The sequence below is a fragment of the Hevea brasiliensis genome, chromosome 16 (genome assembly GCF_030052815.1).
Source record: "Hevea brasiliensis isolate MT/VB/25A 57/8 chromosome 16, ASM3005281v1, whole genome shotgun sequence".
Classification (NCBI taxonomy): Eukaryota; Viridiplantae; Streptophyta; class Magnoliopsida; order Malpighiales; family Euphorbiaceae; genus Hevea; species Hevea brasiliensis.
The window spans coordinates 14,819,414-14,833,202 of NC_079508.1; the positions used below are offsets into that span (position 1 = coordinate 14,819,414).

At 32.0% G+C, this 13,789-nt stretch overlaps 1 long non-coding RNA gene across 1 annotated transcript; it reads right to left on the reverse strand.

The window, feature by feature from the left end:
- Positions 1 to 4,814: 4,814 nt before the first annotated feature.
- On the reverse strand, positions 4,815 to 11,332 carry LOC131174809 (uncharacterized). Its single transcript, XR_009145029.1, has 3 exons — positions 10,982 to 11,332; positions 5,150 to 5,265; positions 4,815 to 5,054 (listed from the first exon to the last, which is right to left on the reverse strand). It is a non-coding gene; the product is annotated as an uncharacterized LOC131174809 (long non-coding RNA).
- Between the last annotated feature and the right edge of the window lie 2,457 nt (positions 11,333 to 13,789).

Consider the following 13,789-nt stretch of genomic DNA (forward strand, 5'->3'; position numbering starts at 1 on the left):
AAGCTAATTGAACTAGTTATGGTCATAATTTGGCTTTGTGTTCTTCATATGCGTTGTTTCCCTGTGTCTCATAGTTATACAGGTTCAAAAATTTCTAAATTTTAGATTGTATAGGGTGAGTTATGGTAATTTAATCAACCTAGACTCATAACCCTACAACTCTATAATTCTAGATTCCAGATCAGGTTTTCCAACTTACATTTGACGTCCTTACTCTCAAAATTAGAGTAAGGTTTCTAAACCAAAGTTATATCTCTAAGTATTAAGTTTTCAAATCATTTTGGCTCATCCTATTTAGAATTTTCTAGTGAAAGTTATGGGCTAATTACTGCTCTGGGGTCAAATGGCTAAATTGGTTCCAATGCAGGAATTCCAGTTTGGGAAGTCCTGAATTGTCCTAACAATTTCCCTAAGTTCCTTTAGGATCTGGGTACTGGCCAAAACATTAAAGTTGTAGTTTTAGGTCTTATGAAAATTTTGGTTTTTAAATCACTGCATTTTCAATTTTGTAGCCCAAGTTATGGAATTTTTTCCAAAACTGGTCGGATAGCCATTTGTCGAGGATTTCTAGGTCAAATATAGTTCTGACAGATTTATTGGACTAAATTTGCTTAGCAATTTGACCAAGTTAGGGTCATAATTTGGGTTTATGATCTTCATAAGAAGTGTTCTACTATGTTTCAGGTTTTCATTGGTTCAAAAATCAGCTAATTTGGAGTTTTCTAGTGTGATTTATGCCCAATCGAAGATGTACTATTCATTTGGTTATTTCTGGTCAGTCCAGAATACCAATTCTGGATTCAAGCAAATTTTAGACTAACTTATAGTCAGTTTTTGGGGAAGGTTTCTTCATGAAAATTATGGCATTTGGTTTTAAGTTTCATATCCAATTGGCCTAACACTAATTGGAGTTGTCTAGCTCTATTTATAACCATGAAAGCATACTGGACTTAGAGGTCTAGAATTTCTAGTAACCCAACAACCACTCATCCATCAATTCCATTCCATAATTCACATCAATTCTCAATCCAAAACATACCAAATGACCACAATTAAGCATGATAAACATCAATTGGTCAACATTTCACAAAACCCTAATTCTCACCAAACCCTAATTTTCCCATCTTACTAATTCATGCAAATTTCATGCAATTTCATCTTTCCAATCATGTATACAATATTACATATGCAAGATTTCATCAATTCCATCAAAACACATCAACCCTAGTATCCCCCAAGGCTAACCGAATTTCTCTCCTAAGGTTTCATGCATGATTTTCTTAATTTTTTATGTTATCTCTACTTAATCATCCTTAATTCCATGCTTGCACACTTTCTTTAGCTAGAGGGATGACTTACCTCTTGTGATGCTCTTGCATTCTTTAATTTCTTCAAGTTTTCTTCCAATCTTTTGCTCCTAATCTTAACCTTGAAGCTTATTTTAAAGGTTTCTTCTAGTTTTGGAGGCAATTTTATGGATAAAAGATGTGAAATCTAAGCTTGAAGAAACTTGAAAATGGAAGTGAGAGAGATGGAATGGGTGGCCGGCTGGTTTAGCTTGAAGAATATGATTTTTTTTTTTAATTTTGGTCTTATTTTATGTTATAATTATCCCCACATTTTCATAATTTAATATTATAAATTTAATTGGGTCATGCTTACCTCATGTCATAAATCCACTTTAACTTTATTTTCATTTCTTTCATTTTCTTTTCTCTACACATCTCTTCATTTTTAATATCTTTTTTAGTATTTTAATTTCACACATTTTAATGGATATTTAGGTCAAAAGTCACCTCTAGGAGTGAATTAACCAAAATGCCCCTCATCAGTTATAATCCGTATTTTTAATGGTGTTTGATAACTCACTGAGTTCTGATTCACTTATTTGAGTTTGTTCTCTTCTCTTTTCTTTTCTATGGTTTTCTAGTTTTCAATAGTTTTACAATTATCCCTTGGCCTAGGGTGTCATAGGGTCCCACACGAATTTAGGATTGCAACGGAGCTCGCAGTCGCTTCTCGGGTCGATCACCCATCGCCGGGATCTCGGCTCATTTAACTGATTTAGGCTTTATTTCTCTTATTTTCTTCCTACTTCATGTGACCTTTATTAATTTTATTTAGGACTTTTTCTTTGTGACTTAGGCATAGTTCTAGATATTCTAGCTGTCTAGACAAATACTAGTCACCTGAACAGTAGAATGTATGGACCACTTATTATGAGGGTGTTACAGCTTAGGCTGTGGTAATGGTAGAGAATAAAAATAATTGGGAGTGGTTCATATCAACTTTGAAGCAAGACCTTAGCATCACAAGTGGAGATGGTTATTCCTTGGTAAGAGATATGCAAAAGGTTTGTCACTTTAATTTTATATTTTTAACATTATAATACAATATGTTAATAGTTGATTGATTTGTTATTTAAATAGGTTTTGTTACTAACAATTCAAGAGGAAATGCCCTTGGTTGAACATAGGATGTGTTTTAGGCACATATGGAAAAACTAGCTAAAGAAATGGAAAGGGGAAAAGGAAAAAGTATTGGGAGTGTGCATGGTCCACATTTGAGGTAAAATTCCAGGATAAGTTAAAGGAATTAAATAAACTAGGCAAAGGTTGTGTTACCGATTCACTAAATTACAGTCATACAACATGGTGCAAAACCTATGTTAGTTTTGATAGAAAATGTGATATGGCGAACAATAACATGTTAAAGACATTCAATTGCTGGATTTTAAAGGCTAGATTCAATGGTATCATAACTATGTTGGATGAGATAATAGGGTTAGTGATGAATATGATTGTAACAATGAGAGAATTTATTGACAATTAGATATGTGATATATCACTTGTTGCTATAGCTAAGTTGCAAGATAATGTTCAATTGTCAATGAAGTGTCAAGTCAAATGGAATGGGGATAATGGGTTTGAAATTTCAGATGGAATTTATGGCCACATTATTGATTTGAGGATGAATAAGTGCACTTGTAGAAGATAGGAGTTGATTGGAATCCCTTATGCACATGTTGCATGTGCAATGCGCCATAAAAGCCTTAAACCTCAAATTATGTGAGTAAATGGTACATGAAAGATACATTTGTTAAATCTTATAGGCATTTCATCCAACCTGTTAGAGAAATTAAGCTACGGCCTGAATCAAATCACCTATTTATTAAACCACCAGAGGTTCCTAAGAAGAAGTTAGGCAGGACAATATGTGCTAGGAGGAAGGATAAGGATGAACCAAAGAAAAGTAAAAAAAATGGGAAGAATGTAAGAACAAGTTTACGAATCAAGTGCAATAACTGTGGAAGTGTAGGCTATAACAAAAAAGGTTGTTAATAGTCTGTTAGACCTAATATTCAGGTAAATTTATAATTCTACTTTTAATTTCATTCCAATATGTTATTTCAATGAGTTTATTGAAATTTAATATGTGTACCAAATGTTATAAGAGAGCAATTTAAGTATATAAGTAGAAAAACCAATAAAAAGCTTGTTAATCCAACTCAGTCATCCATGATTGATATGTCTTAGCCAACTACATCTGCAATTATTGTGAGTTAATTTCAAGTGAAGAGTGCTGCTGCTGCGATTCTACCTCACCCAAATACATTTGCAATGAGTTAATCTCAAGTGGGGAGTATTACTTTTATGTCTCAATCTCAGACAACTGGATCTGCTAAACAAAGTGGGAGAGTTTCTGATAGAAAAGGGAAAAATGTTACAATGGGAATTGGTTTTAGCATTCCACCTTCTAAGAAGCAAAAAAAAAAATGCAATGGTTAAGGTTTAAACATAAATGACGGAGATGGCTCAATAACATTTGATGTAAGTTTACATTAAATATGGCATTTTCCTTTTGAATTCACTTAGGTTTAACATTTTAACTAAATTCTGTAAGTTATATATTGTAGGACCTAAATAGAGTGTCAAGACTTTTTCAACCAACAAAGCAACTAAGAAGCTTAAGTGCAATAAATATTGACCTTGGTTTTAAACATTTATCTCTAAAATGGCAGAACAAACTTGCAATTACAAGAAGACAATTGTAACAACAAAGGGATATCAGCAAGATGCAAAGTAGACATCAACTTTCAAGTCAAGACAGCCAATGGTTTGCAACTCCTAGAGATAAAGATGTGCAACTTGAAGGACATTAGGATGTTCTATTTTGGTCTAGTACTTCTAATAGAATAGGATGGTCTATTTTATTTTGAAATTTTGAGATGTACTAGGATGTTTTGTTTTACTATAATAGGATATATTTTTGGATCTTGGCTATATTATTGTAGTAAAGCAACTAACATGTGTTTTTATATTTTGTTTTGGAACTTGTAGGCATTTGGATATTGATGTTATAGTTATGTTGGGAACTATATTAATATTATGGTTATGGTTAAGAACTAGTGCTAGTGTAATGTGGTATTGATTTATATTTGAAAATTGTTGTTGGTGTTATTTAATTTAATCTTTCTTCTTCCTTTATATTTCAATAGGAACATTTTTAGTTTATGTGTGCAAAGTATTGAAATTGTAATGGATGTGCTGTGAATATACTTTAATGCTATCATAAAAATTATGCACATTCAAGATTGCTATCAAAATTATGCATATGCAAGCTTCCTATGGCAATAAATAAATAAATAAATAAACCTTCCATAACTTCAACAAATAATTTAAATATGCAAAAAAGGAATAATGTTTAAATCTTTTTTTCATTAATCATTTCTAAAATAGGTGCATCTGCACGTTTACAAAGCAAACCTAAATCAAATCACCCATCATAAAAACTATCCTAATCAAATTCAACTCCTAACTTTTCACGTCCTAATAGAAATCATAAAAACTTTGAAGTCCTAACAGCTACAAAGCTATCTTGCATATTACAATAACATAAATTCTCACAAATAGCAATTTCATCTAAGAAGCTCTAGACCTCTTCATTTCTACTTCATTTTCTTTCAATCTCCGCAGCAAACCCACTATGACATTCTTGGCATGCTTAGGCATAGAGGGGTTTAACCATTAAAAGAAATTGTAAGCCCTTACTCTCTGCATAAATACCACCACAAGTATTAACGAACCAATAACCAATAACAAAAATTAAACCACAAGAATTTGAAAGAAAGAAAAAACACATCACATACCCCAAAAAAAACTTCTACTTGGATTTCTTTCTATCAATGAAGCCTTAAGCACAACAACAAACCCACAGTTGCAAAGGGGGATCGCATAATCACTTGGCAAATCCTCCATCTTTCTTCTATTATACAACGAGATGAAACAAATTTGTGTTACCTTAACTTGAATTGATGTGAATAAAAATAAAAAGAACAATAAATCAAGAATGGGAGCAACACAAATGCAGCATAAAAGTTTAAAGAATGGCAAAAATGGGAGCTTCAAAATTAATTCTTAAATACTTAAGAGAGAAAATTATTGCTTACATATTTTACCATTACTTTTTTTTTTAATTTCCACATCTGCATTGTTCCCTTCATTACCGTGCGCATCGGTGTGTGAAATACACTAGAAAGTTGACGTGGCAAAAATGTGTTAAATTGGTTTAATTTTTAAAATTCAAGAGGAAAATTAGTTCAATGTTAAATTGAGGGGCCAAATTGACTATATATGAAAGTCTAAGGGGCAAAATATGCTTTTGGTTGATCTTGAATGATCATATTGAACATGGACTTTTCAACCCTTATCAATATAAGGATGCTCTAGATACACTTATATGTCACATACGAATCTATCAACAGATGATATAAATTATTTAAGTTAATTTTCAACCATTGTATCGCAATACATTTTATGGTATTGTATAGTTGGGAGTACATCACTTATATGCCATATAATTTATGCACTATATATATTTCTTGTGCTGAGTACATCTCAAACTCTTGTGAATTATCTTTACCATGCTTATCATTTGTTTACTTAACAATCACAGTAGACTCTTAGTATCTAGGCATTCTTTTCTTAGATATTTCTTATGATTGCAAGTAACTCTTAGTGTTGCTATATAAAGAATTGAAAATTTATTTGTCATTAATTAGTGTGTTAAGTGTGGACTCATTTTTTGCAATCCTCATCATAAATAATCATAACACTCATACACTCTCGCATGTTCTAGATAATCCCCATAACAAAGATGGGTTTTCTGCTGAGGAAGTAAGAACTACAACTACAACCAACAAATTAATAATGCTAACCCTTCAAGAAAAGAGTGTTGGCAACCATAAACATATTCACTAGGAGGCTCAAGCTAATGATTTTTTATTTGACCGTAACACATTAAGAGTTTTCACTAAAGCGCCTATCAAATTAATGTATTTGAGTAATCTTTATATAATGATAATTGAATTTAAAATGAATATAAATAATTTAAAATGGATTTTTTGAAAGAATTAAAAATGAATTTTGATTAAATTTATTATTATTATTATTATTATTATTATTATTATTATTATTATTATTATTATTATTATTATTATTATAAGTGATTTTTCCAAATTCCTAATCGTTACGATGCTAGTTTTATTTTTGCTCTAGTTCACTCAAAGGGATAGGCATAGTGTCGTTGTGGTGAGGTGACGTAACAGGTGGGGTGGGAAAAAAACAGCATCATTAATAGGGGGCAATTCGATCAATATGGGTTTAAATTTATTACTAATCTGTGGCCACAACAATTTTGGATGTGGCAATAGTGCTGCTAAAAAAAAAAATGTTTCTTCTAGTAGAGAATTTGAAGATTGGAATTCGAATTTAAGAGAATTTGAAGATTGGAATTCGAATTTAAGTTTGTTAGATGAGTAATAAACCTTTAATTACTACACCATTAAGTTAGGTATGTGTTTGCACCAAAATAATTAACTTTATTTGTTAATTATTTTTAGGCATAAAATTAATTAAATTAATTTTTATAAAATTAATTAAATTAATTTTTATAAAATTAATTTGATTAATTTTATTTCATTAGTTTAGTTAAGTAAAGGCATGAGGTGGTTAATAAATAAATGAGAAGGAGAAAATAATAAGGAAGTTATCAGGTGTGGGTAGTTAGCTAGAAGAGAAGTTAACAGAGGTTGTGAGCAGTTTAAAGGAGTTATAAAATAATGGGCAAGCAACTACCAATAATGGTAGAACATGAATATGGCCTTTCAAACTCTTTCAAGTACGTGTAGGAAGAGTTATAAATATCAGATATACAGTAACATTAGAGACCCCAACAACTCAGCCAACCAATTCAACAATCAACAACTCAATCAACAGTCTAATCAATCAAAGACTCCAGTAGTCACTTTTAATTTCCTAGCATTGTCCATTTCAATTTCTATTGCAATTTCAATTTCTAAGCATTGTACTTACTTTCAATTAAATAATGCAATTTCAAGTCCAATTTCTTCTAGTGACGCAGCCTCTCATATTTTAATTTACTCTACATTTTAAAGCTAAATTACATTCAGTATAGCCAGTTCCTACAATTATCTAATTTAAAAGTTATAAGTGCATTCCAATTGATACACTTAGTATCTTGCTCCCCCACATTCAAGCTGTTTGTCAGCCAAATTATTTTTACAACAAAAAACTTTTAGCATGCCAAGTGGGGCCATCTCCTACAGTGTCAAAACAATTTTCCAATGATTTTAACCAAAAATTTCAAACAATTTTTGGCACGAATCTCTCTTTTTCTTCACTATTTGTTTTTCACAAGATTTTCAATGTCTCAAAAATAAGAAGCCTGCTAGGCAAAGATAGTTCTGTCTCTTAGGACTCAAAGGGACCTAACGTCTAGTTCTCCAAATGGTGGAACAATTTGAAAAGGACCGAATCCCTAAGGGGAAAGGTTCAAAATCTCGACCTAATAAAGACTGCACATACCTTAACTATTGATCCAAAATAGAGGCAGTGCGAGTTAGTTCTTGTTATTGTTATTAAAGATTCCAATGCATTATCCACCGTTGAGGTCTTAGAAAAAGACTTAAATGAGCGATTGAATAAAAATGATCAGACTTTAAACAAATTTGCTTATGCAATTTACCTTTTTATTAAAAAGTTAAATTTTCCAACTTATATTGTTCGATGGCCAGTTCACCAGGCCAAAGGAGTGTGATTCTTTACCTAGGATCCCTAAGGAGCTTGAGGGGCAACCTCAACCAAAAACACCCCAAGGTGTAACCAGTGGAAGCGAGGCTCAAAATGAAAATCTATACTAGCCATCTCACAAGAGAGAGGAACATATAGCTAACCAGTCCAGAGCATCAGTGCAAACTAATTGCCCCAACGGCAGGCCCATTGCTCATACCCAAATTTTTAGTAACACTAACTCTATAACTCACCCAGTGTTTATGATGCATAAGCAATTATAGGTTCACAAGTGGTACTAGTGCCCCCGCAGATGCGAACATCCCAGGTGACCTTTGACTTGAGGGGCAATAGTTATAGAGGAATTAACATAACAACGATGAAGGTACTAGCAACAACTGCATTAACGCCTTAGGTACCAACACCTATGGCTCAGGTACCTGTAACACAAATAGCTCATCAGGTTACTCTGGGCATAGTAAAGGATGTTATTTAGGAGCTTTATGGGCATAGATTGACCTCCCAGAGTTCCACAAACCTTGCCCAAATGCCATTAATAGGGATAATCCATATCTAAGGGTTACCGTAGTCTTGACTTTACTGTATTTTAAAGTGAGAATGAATAGTCTATCTTGGAGCATATAACGAGGTTCACTATTTAATGTGATGAATTAGCAAATTATAATAACTTTGCTAGTTTCAAGCTGAAACTTTTTTCCAATTCCCTCATTAGTGCCGCTTTCACTTGGTACTTTAACTTACTAAGGAACTATGTTTATTCTTTGCAGGAAATGGAGAGGTTATTCCACATTCAGTTCTTTAAAGCCAAACCTGATGTGTGTGTAGTATAACTATCAAGGATGACGCAAAGAAGTGAAGAATTAGCAAATGCTTTCATTTCTAAGTTCAAAAATATGAGAAATAAATGCAAGGTTTTCTTAACTAAAGCAAAATATGTCAAGATGGCACAACATGGACTTAACCTCAAGCTGAAGAAAAAGGTCCAAGGGATGGAATTCATATGAACTTTCCACCAAAGTGGGTGAGTATAAAAACCTACTAATGGCAGAGTTAAATAGAAAGAGAATTGCCACTAGGACTGACTTCCAAGAGGTAAACAATCATGAATTAACTGAGGCTGACATGCTTACTACTGGTTCCTGTGTTTTTCTTATCTTAAATACCCCAAATAAGGTGGTTCCCCAAAAGGAAACTCAATCTCAATCATCTTCAAATATGACTTCCCTATACACCTTTGACATAAGCAAAATAAAAGAGATATTTGATTTCCCATTGAAGGAGAAATTCATCACTTTTCCTGCTAACCATAAGCTCCCAACTAAAGAAGAGATGAAAGGAAGAGATTACTATAAGGATCATGATACCTAAGACCATAATACTATCAATGATTGGGCTTTCAGGAGCATGATACAAGACCGTATGAATAAGGAAGTTCTTAAATTCTTAAAAAAAAAAAAGAAAAAGATGTTTTTATATAAGAATCCTTTATTTCCAGGGGCCTTTGTAACACAGCTAGCTTAGATCTCAAAGGAGTTATCAAAAAACTCATGAAGTTACAGATTCGGGCTGGAGCAATCAGAGGAACCAAGGTTCTTTCACACCTATGCTCATCATATGGAGCCCTCCCAAGAACACTAGGGTACCTGCACATATGCATGTCCAACACTATGATGTGTCCAATTCAACTCCTTAGGAAGAAGATGCACTAAATGACTCGGGGCCATAGCCAACAACTCCCCATGACAGGCCCATGCCGGTGGCATAAGGCCTACTATATCTTCTGACCATGGGTCCTTTAAGAAGAGGAACAAAGTGATAATGATAAATCCCTTATAAAAGAGTGCACTAAGTCCCTTTCCACCGTGTCTTACAAAAGGCCGACGGGGAAGCACCAAGCATGAAGAAGCACTAGAGGCCAATTCATGGCCTTTTCTAGGCCGACCCATGGCCTCAAATAGTTGATCCCACAATTTTTCTTAGGATCCCTACAACAAAATAGAATAGAGATAAAGTCAACATAATGGCTAACATGTTGTGCAATGGTCTTAGGAGACTACAGGTACTCACAGGAACCTTAACAAGAGCATATGAAAGCTAGGCACCTATACAAGTACCTATAGAGATTCCAGGTTAATTGTAGAAATACCTACAAAGGACACTTATGAGGTCAACAAAGGTACCTGGTTAGTAAAGATTTTGACAAAGTCTCCTCTATAATACAAACACCTAGAAGATTGGCTTTTCAATATTTAGCCAATTTCCTTCACAACCTACAAGGGAAGCACATAATATACAATAGAGCAAGACTCATCCAGCAGGCACAGTTCAAAATATTACCTTCTACAAGTATTATGAACAAGTTAATATATGCAATCAGAAAGTTAGAGGTGCAAACACTCTTAGAGTTGTGGAAGTGACAGAAGTACTTGCACCAGGTGCTAGTACTTAATTCAAGAACCTGCAACAAAGGAACCGGATGTCGAGGTACTATAACAGGGGAGCAGATACCCAAGGGAGTTGTCTAGGTAACTGCAATAAGGGAGGTAGATGCCATTTTCACAGAACAAAATTAGAGTTCAAAAGCCATATCAACAAGTCACCCAACACATTCAAAATACAAAACCAAGCTCAGAAATGTAAAGGTATCAATATTCATTCTAAATTGTCAAGATTGAAAGGTTCCTATAATTTTCTCAAATTCCTTCAAATTCACAATAAATTGGCAACACCAACACAAGACCCAATAGATATTTTACCAAGAAATGGTTAATTAAACTAAGAAATGGCTAAGGTAGCATGAAATGAGGTGAAGGAAGCAAGTGAGTACTGAAATGGTGTCAGCTATGGACTGAAAGAATGTGAAACGCCACCTGAGAGGAGAAATATGTGTGGTGCGCCTTCAGGTCTTCAAATCAATGGCAAGGCTGGTCGACGGTGAGACTAGATGACTAACGTTGGGCCTCGAACAGGGAAGCGATGATCATGCAATGGTGGTGCATCACGAATTGTGTGATGAAGGTGAGGGAAAACCGAAAGGGGAAAAGAAAAGAAAAAGAAGAGAAAAGAGAAAGAGAAGGGGAAAAAATTTATAGGTTTGTGATTTTTTGATGGTGGATGTTGATTTTAGTAGAGAAAGTAGACTTTGATGGTGGTGATTAAAGAATTTGGGTATGGTGGCTTTTGCTTGGTTATGGAGTTGTTGGGAATTCTTGAGAGTAAAGAAGAAAATGAAGCGGAATGATAAAAGTGGTGAGAGAAAGAATTATTTTTAATTAGGTGTCATTAATGGCATGGAAAAGTTAAGATTGATGGACATTAATTAGAGTTCTTTGGAAAGTATGAGACTTTTTGGAAAAAAAGCTTATTTAAATTTTGAATTCCCAAAAAAGAGGTCAAGGAATGAGTGAGAATTTCTTGACTAAAATTATTGAATAGCAAAGAAATAAGTGAAAGTCCAGTGCCTTAAGAGAATTAATTATTCACATGAAATGGCTTAATCAGTCAGTTCAAGTGCGAGGGGCAATTGTATGCACCAAAATAATTAACTTTATTTATTAATTATTTTTAGGTTTAAGATTAATTAAATTAATTTTTTATAAAATTAATTTTTTTCATTAGTTTAGTTAATTAAAGGCTTGACGTGGTTAATAAATAAATAATGAGGGAGAACATGTCAAGGAAGTTATCAGGTGAGGGTAGTTAGCTAGAAGAGAAGTTAACAAAGGTTGTGAGCAGTTTAAAAGAGTTACAAAGTAGTAGGCAAGCAACTGCCAATAATGGCAGAATGTTAATGTGGCCTTTCAGACTCTTCTAAGTACCTACAGGAAGAGTTATAAATGTAAAGTGTACAGCAACGTGAGAGGCCCCAACAACTCAACCAACTAATTCAACAATTAATAACTCAATCAATTATAGCAATCAAAAAACTATAGCAGTTTAATCAATCTAAGACTCTAGTAGTCACTTTTAATTTCTAAGTATTGCCTATTTCAATTTTTGTTGCAATTTCAATTTTTGTTGCAATTTCAATTTCCAAGCATTATACTTACTTTCAATCAAATAATACAATTTTAATCATAATTCCTTCCAATATCTCATATTTTAATTTACTCTGCAATTAAAGGCGAAACCACTTTTATCATAGACGGTTCTAATAATTATCTAATTTAGAAATTAGGAGCGCATTCCAATTGTTATATTTAGTATCTGGCACGCTCATTTTCAAACTGTTTATTAACCAAATTATTTTTACAGCAAACAGTATGCTGCTCAAAATTACTCTTTCTTAATAGCTTCTTAAAAAATAAATAATAATCTTTTTAAACAAAATATATAATTGATTTTTTCTTTTTAAACAAAATATATAATTTATTTTTTTATGTAAAATATATAATAAATTTAGAACAATCAAAAGGTGCCTATATCAATTAAGATTTTTTTTTCCTTTTTGTCTAAGATACCAATTAAGATTGTCGGTACTCCCACATATAACGTAATAGATAAACCAGAAAAACAAATAAATTACAATGGGATAATTTAACGAATATTTAAGCATATATGTGTGTGGAAGCATACATATCATGGATTATTGGGTGAAATTATTAATTATATTTAAAGATCCACAAACGATGGATTTCTTTTTTAAGTTAAAATATTAATAATATATTTTAAAAAGCACACTAAGTAATATTGATGAAATTATTAAGTATATATTATATTATTAATTCTTTCTACTTTATTATTTCACTAATATTTAATATTTTATTTTTTAATATTATTTACTAAATGTTAATTATATCTGAAGAATCATGTCGTGGATTCCATAGATATTACAAACAAACCACATAATTAAGAGAATTCTTTCCCCAATGTGTCCATTAAATTGGTTTTAATTTTTTTGGAATATTAAATCATAAAAGGATTATTGATGTGTTTCTATATAGGATGACCATTTCACATTTCATTAAACGAAATTATTTTAAATTTTAATTTACTAAATAGGGCATCAAAGGCACCCACAATATCTCTCATATTTTAATTTATTTTATAATTAAAGGTGAAAAAACATTTAGTATAATCAGTTTTTACAATCATTTAATTTAAAAGTTAGGAGCGCATTCTAAATATATTCAGTATTTAGCACATTATTTGTTAATTAAATCATTTTTGCAGCAAATAGTATGTTGATCAAAATTACTATCTCTTAATGGCTTCCTAAAAAATAAATAATAATTTTTTTAAACAAAATATATAATAAACTTTTTTTTGTAAAATATATAATAAATTTAAGCACTACAACAATCAAAAAGTGCCCATATCAATTAAGATTTTCTTTTTCTAAGATATCAATTAAGATTGTCGGTGGTCCAACGGATAATGTAATAGATAAACCAGAAAAAAAAAATAAATTTCAATGAGATAATTTGAAGAATATTCAAGCATATATGTGTGTGGAAGCAAACATATCATGGATTATCGGGTGAAATTATTGATTATACTTAAAGATCCACAATGATGGATTCCTTTTTTATGTTAAAATATTAATAATATATTTTAAAAGCATGCTAAATAATATTGATGAAATTACTGTGTATATATTATATTATTAATTCCTTCTGCTTTATTATTTCACTAATATTTAATATTTTATTTTTTAATATTATTTACTAAATGTTAAT